General features: G+C 39.4%; 1 long non-coding RNA gene across 1 annotated transcript in view; it reads right to left on the bottom strand.

Moving 5' to 3' along the window:
* Nucleotides 1–95: 95 nt before the first annotated feature.
* LOC138372213 (uncharacterized) overlaps nucleotides 96–10184 on the bottom strand; it is a 55654-nt gene continuing 45565 nt past the window's right edge. The window contains exon 3 of the long non-coding RNA XR_011230737.1: nucleotides 96–433. This is a non-coding gene — a long non-coding RNA (uncharacterized lncRNA). The remainder of the gene's footprint in view (nucleotides 434–10184) is intronic.

The raw sequence follows: 10184 nt of genomic DNA, 5'->3' as shown, positions 1-10184 counted from the left end.
TAAAGGTTAGGTAATAATTGTAATTACGAAGCAATAAGATGCTTATCTTAACATACTAAGTAGGTTAGGTAAGGTCGGTGTTTTCTATGAATCTTTTTAAGGGTATCTATTATGTTAAGTATGTCACCTATGCACATATTTAATAAGTCAATATTGACTTATTAAATTTGCGAGAACGGGTTGCTTCCTCAGTTGTTAGCCGGATATTTTTGAGTTTCCTAACTAAAGCCTCCACAGCATAGTTAATTGGGAACTGAGTAGAGGCTGTGGCAGCGTGCTCGGCACGGCAGCTGGGGCAGGTCAGTTGACCATTCTTGATAGCATTGTCAATACACTGGGAGCAGAATGTGTGGCCGCATGGCAGTGTGCGAGGTCGTAGCCGATTTTCGGCATAATCGTTAAAACACACTGAACATTCCTCTGGCTTGTTATCCTGTGGAAAAGAATATTTAGTTTGCTAGATGTATTTACAACTAAAACTAATATTACAGTACTTTATTTACTAATACAAATTACATAATATTTTTATACATTCTTTGCATTAGCTATTTCAAAGCAGGGTTAATATTACTGACAGATTAACACATTCACAGCAAGGTCAATATTTTTTATAAACATATCCCGGAGTATGGGATAATATATTTTGGTAACATATTGCAGCAGTAGGGCTGTTTATAAGCCATACCCAAGAGTACAGACTAACAAAACCCATCCTTACTTTATTATGAATAATGGAAGGAAATGTATGTATCGTATGTGATAATGGGGGAAGGATCAAGTATTCTTAGTCTAAGTTGGACAATAAGTACACTGTGGGTTACATCTTAACACATGGGTTTTATTGAACAACTCTGGATTATTTTACACTTACTATGGGAACACACAATTACGTTACAGGACTGTTGAGATTGAGTGATACTCTTCACCAAACATAACCATGATGGATAAATTGACTATTGGTCTCACACAAATCTGGGCTTAGTCGATTTGGTGGTGATAAGACCACCAAATCTTATCTATTTGATTTATAAAGTACAGTATATATATATAAATATATATATATATATATATATATATATATATATATATATATATATATATATATATATATATATATATATATAATATATATATATACACAATGGGGCCTCGACTTCCGATGCTAATCCGTTCCCAGAGACGGATCGTAAGTCGAAGCGATTTTTCCCATAAGAAATAAAGGGAATTGAATTAATCCGTTCCCCACCCTCCAAAATATTAACATGCAAATACATTTTATACTGAATACAATGTTTTTTTCTAACTACAATACAGTGCCAAAGTGTCTCTTACCTTTATGGAGGGTTCTTGATGGTGTATGGAAGATGATGATGAGAGGGAAGGAAGAGAGTTGTTACTGTTTGGAAGGGGAGTCCCCTTCCATTATCACATCAGGCAGTGATGTTTTCTCTGGGGTACTCTCTTTCCTACGTTTTGCCTGAATACCACTAGAACCTGGTTATGATTCAGTGCTTGTTTGTCTCACTACAAATTTGTCAAGAGGCATTTGTTGTTCCCTTAATTTTAACATTTGTCTGTAATGATGCATCAGTGTCATTGAATAGGTTAAGGCAACGACCTACTGCAGCTTGATTTGGGCGAGTCGTTTCAGCAAAGGTTTGCAATTCTTCCCATGCTGCACACATTTTCTTAATTGTTGAGGAAGAGACATTCTGTACTCTTGTATCTGCTATATGCTCATCCTTACATGGGTTTTCATATGTTGAGCCTTACCACTGACTTTCCTGGGACTCATGGCAAGGTATATAATAATTACTTTAATGTTCAAAATGCAAAAAATCACCACAAAAGTGGAATTTCTTATAGGCGCAATCACCACTAAGCGGGCAGCTGTAGTAAACTGAGGCAGGTCGGCCGCGTGACTGGGAACCAATCGCTCGGTCGACCAGAACGTGTACCAACAAATATCGTAAGTCGACGACACCATCGGATGTCGAGTCGCATTTTTCGATGAAATTTACATCGTAACTCGAAATTATCGCAAGTAGGGGCAATCGTATGTTGAGGTGCCACTGTATATTATATATATATATATATATATATATATATATATATATATATATATATATATATATATATATATATATATATATATATATATATATATATGAATGAAAACTCACACCCCAGAAGTGACTCGAACCCATACTCCCAGAAGCAACGCAACTGGTAACTACAGGGCGCCTTAATCCGCTTGACCATCACGGCCGTCAAAAGGAAGTGATAGCCGAGGCTATTTGAGCCACTTCCCCGACGGCAACTCGGATGGTAATCTTGGGCATAGCATTTCACCAAATCACCTCATTCTTTGGGGCACACGTGAGGAACACAAATGCGAACAAGCCTGAATGGTCCCCAGGACTATATGCGAATGAAAACTCACACCCCAGAAGTGACTCGAACCCATACTCCCAGAAGCAACGCAACTGGTAACTACAGGGCGCCTTAATCCGCTTGACCATCACGGCCGTCAAAAGGAAGTGATAGCCGAGGCTATTTGAGCCACTTCCCCGACGGCAACTCAGATGGTAATCTTGGGCATAGCATTTCACCAAATCACCTCATTCTTTGGGGCACACGTGAGGAACACAAATTTGACGGCCGTGATGGTCAAGCGGATTAAGGCGCCCTGTAGTTACCAGTTGCGTTGCTTCTGGGAGTATGGGTTCGAGTCACTTCTGGGGTGTGAGTTTTCATTCGCATATAGTCCTGGGGACCATTCAGGCTTGTTCGCATTTGTGTTCCTCACGTGTGCCCCAAAGAATGAGGTGATTTGGTGAAATGCTATGCCCAAGATTACCATCCGAGTTGCCGTCGGGGAAGTGGCTCAAATAGCCTCGGCTATCACTTCCTTTTGACGGCCGTGATGGTCAAGCGGATTAAGGCGCCCTGTAGTTACCAGTTGCGTTGCTTCTGGGAGTATGGGTTCGAGTCACTTCTGGGGTGTGAGTTTTCATTCGCATATAGTCCTGGGGACCATTCAGGCTTGTTCGCATTTGTGTTCCTCACGTGTGCCCCAAAGAATGAGGTGATTTGGTGAAATGCTATGCCCAAGATTACCATCCGAGTTGCCGTCGGGGAAGTGGCTCAAATAGCCTCGGCTATCACTTCCTTTTTACGGCCGTGATGGTCAAGCGGATTAAGGCGCCCTGTAGTTACCAGTTGCGTTGCTTCTGGGAGTATGGGTTCGAGTCACTTCTGGGGTGTGAGTTTTCATTCGCATATAGTCCTGGGGACCATTCAGGCTTGTTCGCATATATATATATATATATATATATATATATAGCGGGCAGAGTGTATCGTGATCTGGCCTGTACTCCTCTTGACATACCAGAAAACATTCTAAGGAAACTACTCCAAGCTTGTACTAAAGAGGCACCCTTCTTGAGCCTGGATGGGCACATGTATAAGCAAGTAGATGGGGTCGCTATGGGTTCTCCCCTAGGTGTTCTGTTTGCAAATTTCTACATGGGTACCATCGAACAAAAGGTCTTAGTCGACATGAACTTGAAACCGGCCATATACTGCAGGTATGTTGACGACATTTTTACTCAGGTACCTGAGGTCAGACATCTGCAGGAGCTGAAGGAGGCATTTGAGCGAAATTCTGTGTTTCGTTTCACCTACGAGATGGAGAAGGATGGGAAGCTGCCCTTTCTAGATGTAACAGTCATGGAAAAGAGCGGAGGTTTCCACACTGCAGTCTACACTAGAGAAACAAACATAGGAATGTGCCTCAATGCCAATAGTGCCTGCCCAGACAGGTACAAGAGGAGTGTTGTTAACGCTTATGTCGACCGTGCTCTCAGCCACAGCTCAGGATGGAAGCAAGTCGATGAAGAACTTTGTAGGGTAAGGCAGGTCCTAGTCAACAACGGCTTCTCCAATGGTTTCGTTGAAGACATCATAAGAAGGAAGGTGAAACGCCATGCAACCTCTGAAGAGACAACTAACACAACACCTGTACCCCCTATTAGACTATTTTACAGGAACTTCTTTTCCACAGCTCATAAAATGCAGGAAAGGGTCCTGAAAGATATTGTTAATAGAAACGTTATCCCTACAGACAAAAATCAGAAGATACAATTGACGATTTACTATAAAATCAAGAAAACTGCCATCCTACTCATAAGAAACTCTCCAGACACAAAGCAGAACGGTTTGAAAGAGACCAATGTCGTCTATGCCTTCAAATGCCCACTTGGGGACTGTAAGCCTCAAAGAACTCAGTATATAGGCAAGACAACAACATCTCTTTCCAGGCGATTAACGATACATAAGCAACAGGGCTCCATTAAGGAACATATAATCTCTTCCCACAACCATACTATCACCAGAGAAGTCTTAACAAAAAACACGGAAATCATCGATAGATACACCGATAACAGGCGGCTTGATATCTGCGAGGCACTACACATTAAGAAGTCAACACCAGCAATCAACAGCCAATTAATGCACAACTATATTCTACCCACTTCAAGACTCCGCACCAATATAGAAGCATCAAGAAATATGGGCCAATAGGCCCTTTGCATTTACTTCCATTCTTCCCCTTTAACTTTACCCAATATTTCGTGTTCTATCATGTGTTGAAAGTTTGTTTTCACCTCATAAAAAACTGTTGTAACATATCACCTCACCCAAATGCAGGTATATAAAATGAAAAGCCATTTGAATTATAGCATAGTAAGAAATCTGTTTAGTGTTTGCAGGTTATAGTTGTGTGTGTGTAAACTAAAGTCTTTGAAAATGTAACAAGTTATTACGAAACGCGTTCAAGTGTGGCGTCAGACTAGAATTAAAAATGAATTTTGGAGAACTGATTTTTCAATTACCATCGACAGTGAAAAGAAACATAAGAAATATTGAGAAAATTCATGTTAGAATTATTAATCTTACTTTTTCGGTCATATTTAATAATATATGTCTACAGGAAAGACTGCTACCAAAATATACTATATATATATATATATATATATATATATATTTATAATATCAATAATATCAGTAAGATTAATAGAAAAAGAAAAGAAAAAGAAAAAGTAAGATTAATAATTCTAACACGAATTTTCTCAATATTTCTTATATTTCTTTTCACTGTTGATGGTAATTGAAAAATCAATTCTCCAAAATTCATTTTTATTTCTAGTTTGACGCGACACTTGAACGTGTTTCGTAATAACTTATTACATTTTCAAAGACTTTAGTTTACACACACACAACTATAACTTGCAAACACTAAACAGTTTAACCCTTAAACTGCGCATGGTGTATATATACGCCCTGAGTAACATGTCCCACGGTGTGCATGGCGTATATATACGCCATAGGGTGCCAGGCCCGATTCAAATGGCCCGCGGCTACACCGGGTTCACAGAAGCTTCCTCAGGGCTCTTGTAAACAGACGCCATTTTTTTTAAAAATCGTGGGCAATATTCTCAGGTGTAAGAGGCACAGTACTGTTGGAGCAACCAAGGCTGGCGCACGCAGCATGAGCGAACAGCTTTGCTGTTCAGCTTGTGACCACAGCATCGCCGAAAAATGTCAAAATAAATATATAATTGTTATTATTTAGCGATGACAATATTACAGATGACCCCTGACTGTGATATAAATAACCAGGGTTGTGATAATAGCAGGACTGTTGTAATAATTAGCGCTGTGGGAGGAGTGATGCTGAGAGACGGAGAGAGACAGCATCGTTTACTGACTGTGTGGCCACCTGTTATTGTTTGCATTCACCATACCAGGTCAGTGATTCTCTATGGTGAACACAAAATAATAAATAATAAGAAATAAATTCTTAATATAATAAATAAATAATAAGAAATAAATAAATGAAGAAATAAATTCTTTTTTCTACAAAGTGATAGGGGTAGGCAAACCAGTAAAGTGGTACATAAAGGCAAACCAACAAAATCAATAGAGAGAGGGGGAGTGAAGAATAAGGAGAGGGGGAACAAGTTCCTGAAGATTGCATACACCAACATAGATGGAGTGAGATCGAAGATACTGGAGTTAAGTGATGTAATACAGCTGCAGACACCAGACATTGTTGCACTCACGGAGACAAAACTTGAAGATGTAATTTTAAATGAGGTCATATTCCCAAGGGGCTACTCAATTTGGAGACGGGACAGAAAAATTAGGAAAGGCGGTGGCGTTGCTGTGCTGGTAAAAGAAGACCTAAAGGTGAAGGAAATAATGACTACCAATCCACAAGAAGTTGACATAATAGCACTAGAGATCTGCTATGAGGATGATAAACTAATGATGATAAATGCATATAGTCCACCGCCAAGCAGCACATGGTCAAAGGAGGAGCTAGATAGTAAACGTGAAGGTCTTATAACAATAATGAGAGAGATTATAGCGAGAGCGGATAACGACAGATCACGACTGTTGATAGTCGGTGACTTCAACTTGAAATCCATAGACTGGGAAGCATATGAAGCTAAAACAGAAGATTTTTGGACCTGTAAATTTGTAGACCTCATCCTGGAAACATTCTTGTATCAACATGTTAAACAAGCTACGAGGATGAGGGAAGGGGACGTTCCCTCCATGCTACATTTGATATTTACCAGGAAGGAGGAAGAGATATTTGACATTCAGTACCTTCCTCCCTTGGGTAAAAGTGACCATGTCTTTTTGGGAATAAAGTATGCAATGCGTTATAAGCTGGAAGAAAATAAGGAGGTTGAAGCAGTTGAAAAACCAGACTTCAGGAGAGGACATTATGGTGACCTTAGAAATTTTTTTAGTGAGTATAATTGGACAGACTTGATGCTAGGCAAGGAAGTGAATGAGATGTATGGCAAGTTTTGTGAAATATATGATAAAGGCACAAAAAAATTTATACCAAAACAGAGATGCAGAACTAGGAAACAGGATTGGTTCAATAGAAATTGCGAGAGGGCTAGAGACCGAAAGACACAAAAATGGAATCAATACAGGAAGAGGCCGAACCCCCAAACATACCAGCGATACAAAGATGCGAGAAACAACTACACGGCAGTGAGGAGAGAGGCAGAAAGAAATTTTGAAAAAGGGATTGCGGACAAATGTAAAACAGAACCAGGTCTATTCTATAAATTCATAAACAACAAATTGCAGGTAAAGGATAATATTCAGAGGTTGAAAATGGGAAATAGATTCACGGAAGATGAAAAGGAAATGTGTGAAACACTAAACGAAAAGTTCCAAAGTGTGTTTGTACAAAATGAAATCTTTAGGGAACCAGATACAATAAGAATTCCAGAGAACAACATAGAACACATAGAGGTGTCTAGAGACGAAGTGGAAAAAATGCTCAAGGAGCTCGGTAAGAACAAAGCAGCTGGCCCAGATGGCATTTCACCATGGGTTCTGAGAGAATGTGCATCTGAGCACAGCATTCCACTTCACCTGATCTTTCAGGCATCCCTGTGTACAGGAATCGTAGCAGACGGGTGGAAACAGGCTAACATAGTTCCAATCTACAAAAGTGGCAGCAGGGAAGACCCCCTCAATTATAGACCTGTATCATTGACAAGTGTAATAGTGAAAGTATTGGAAAAACTAATCAAAACTAAATGGGTAGAACACCTAGAGAGAAATGATATAATATCAGACAGACAGTATGGTTTTCGATCTGGAAGATCCTGTGTATCGAATTTACTCAGTTTCTATGATCGAGCCACAGAGATATTACAGGAAAGAGATGGTTGGGTTGACTGCATCTATCTGGACCTAAAAAAGGCTTTCGACAGAGTTCCACATAAGAGGTTGTTCTGGAAACTGGAAAATATTGGAGGGGTGACAGGTAAGCTTCTATCATGGATGAAAAATTTTTTGACTGATAGAAAAATGAGGGCAGTAATCAGAGGCAATGTATCAGAATGGAGAAATGTCACAAGTGGAGTACCACAGGGCTCAGTTCTTGCACCAGTGATGTTTATTGTGTACATAAATGATCTACCAGTTGGTATACAGAATTATATGAACATGTTTGCTGATGATGCTAAGATAATAGGAAGGATAAGAAATTTAGATGACTGTCATGCCCTTCAAGAAGACCTGGACAAAATAAGTATATGGAGCACCACTTGGCAAATGGAATTTAATGTTAATAAATGTCATGTTATGGAATGTGGAATAGGAGAACATAGACCCCACACAACCTATATATTATGTGAGAAATCTTTAAAGAATTCTGATAAAGAAAGAGATCTAGGAGTGGTTCTAGATAGAAAACTATCACCTGAGGACCACATAAAGAATATTGTGCAAGGAGCCTATGCTATGCTTATTAACTTCAAAATTGCATTTAAATACATGGATGGCGATATACTAAAGAAATTGTTCATGACTTTTGTTAGGCCAAAGCTAGAATATGCAGCTGTTGTGTGGTGCCCATATCTTAAGAAGCACATCAACAAACTGGAAAAGGTGCAAAGACATGCTACTAAGTGGCTCCCAGAACTGAAGGGCAAGAGCTACGAGGAGAGGTTAGAAGCATTAAATATGCCAAAACTAGAAGACAGAAGAAAAAGAGGTGATATGATCACTACATACAAAATAGTTACAGGAATTGATAAAATCGACAGGGAAGACTTCCTGAGACCTGGAATTTCAAGAACAAGAGGTCATAGATTTAAACTAGCTAAACACAGATGCCGAAGAAATATAAGAAAATTCACCTTCGCAAATAGAGTGGTAGACGGTTGGAACAAGTTAAGTGAGAAGGTGGTGGAGGCCAAGACCGTCAGTAGTTTCAAAGCGTTATATGACAAAGAGTGCTGGGAAGACGGGACACCACGAGCGTAGCTCTCATCCTGTAACTACACTTAGGTAATTACACTTAGGTAATTACAAATGTAGATACTTAATATATAATGTGTGTATTAGTGTAATAACAGCAAAAGGATTATGCTGGGAGGAGCCATATGGGTGACGTAGGTGACGTCGTCTGCACGATTTGTCTAGCTGTTTAGAGGGTGGCCACTATGCTCTTTGGGCGCACTACAAGCTTAGGTGTATAGTTACGGTGCATAAAACATGTAGATACTTATATATAATATGTGTATATAGGGTAATAACACTGCAAACAGTATTGTTGGGGGAGAGAGTTTAGTGCGTGTGACCTTGAATGAGTGAGGGAGCCGCCAGCCGCCATCTGTGTATAGCGACGACTCTTAGTGCCTGAACTAACTATATCAGCTTAGCTGTACAGTTGTGGTGAACAAAATATATACATACTTATATATAACGTCTGTATATAGTGTAATAACACCACAAATGGTATTGTTGGGGGAAGAAAGTTTAGTGCGTGTGTTGAGGGAGTGGCAGCGAGTGGCTGGCTGGTGTGTGGCGGTAACTCTTCGTTGCTTTTCGACTCTCAATACCAACTTAGTGGTTCGTTATGGTGACCAAAACATGCAGATATCTTATATATAACCTGTGTATAGAGTGTAATAGCAGCAAAACTATTTGTGTATTGTTTTATAAACATAATAATTGAATCACTAATATGCACATCATACTTTTGAGTATAGTGATTATTCACCACTTTTATTATATAAATATATTACAATACACACTACTGAATAATATTACTGCAAAAAAACTGAGAAAAAATCAATCGAAGACATTGAAACAATTAGGTAATAATATCTTTGTGGCAACTCCCACCTGTCAGCGCGGGTGACACTAACCGGGTCTGACGACCGCTCTGTCAACGCCCACTTTTTGCCAGACTTCCTCGGTCAATTGCGCCCAAAATATGTAACCTACGATTTTTTTTATTTTTCCCGTGCTCAGGGGACACAAATTAACATGTCTAGAAGACAAAAAAAAATTTTGAATTTTTTTTTTTCTTGCGCACAGGGGTGTAAATGTCCCCAGGACCCCTGAGAAGTGTAAGGGTTAAACAGCTTTGATTTTATACCTGCATTTGGGTGAGGTGATATGTTACAACAGTTTTGGATGAGGTGAAAACAAATTTTCAACACAAGACAGAACACGAAACAATGGGTATAATATTTTGTAAGTTAAAAGGAAGAATGTAAGTAACTGCAATGGGCCTATTGGCCCATATTTCTTGATGCTTCTATATTGTTGCGGAGTCTTGAAGTGGGTAGAAT

This window comes from Procambarus clarkii, chromosome 38 (genome assembly GCF_040958095.1).
Source record: "Procambarus clarkii isolate CNS0578487 chromosome 38, FALCON_Pclarkii_2.0, whole genome shotgun sequence".
Taxonomy (NCBI): domain Eukaryota; kingdom Metazoa; phylum Arthropoda; class Malacostraca; order Decapoda; family Cambaridae; genus Procambarus; species Procambarus clarkii.
The sequence above is the reverse complement of the archived record's forward strand: the minus strand, read 5'-3'. Positions and strand labels throughout refer to the sequence as shown.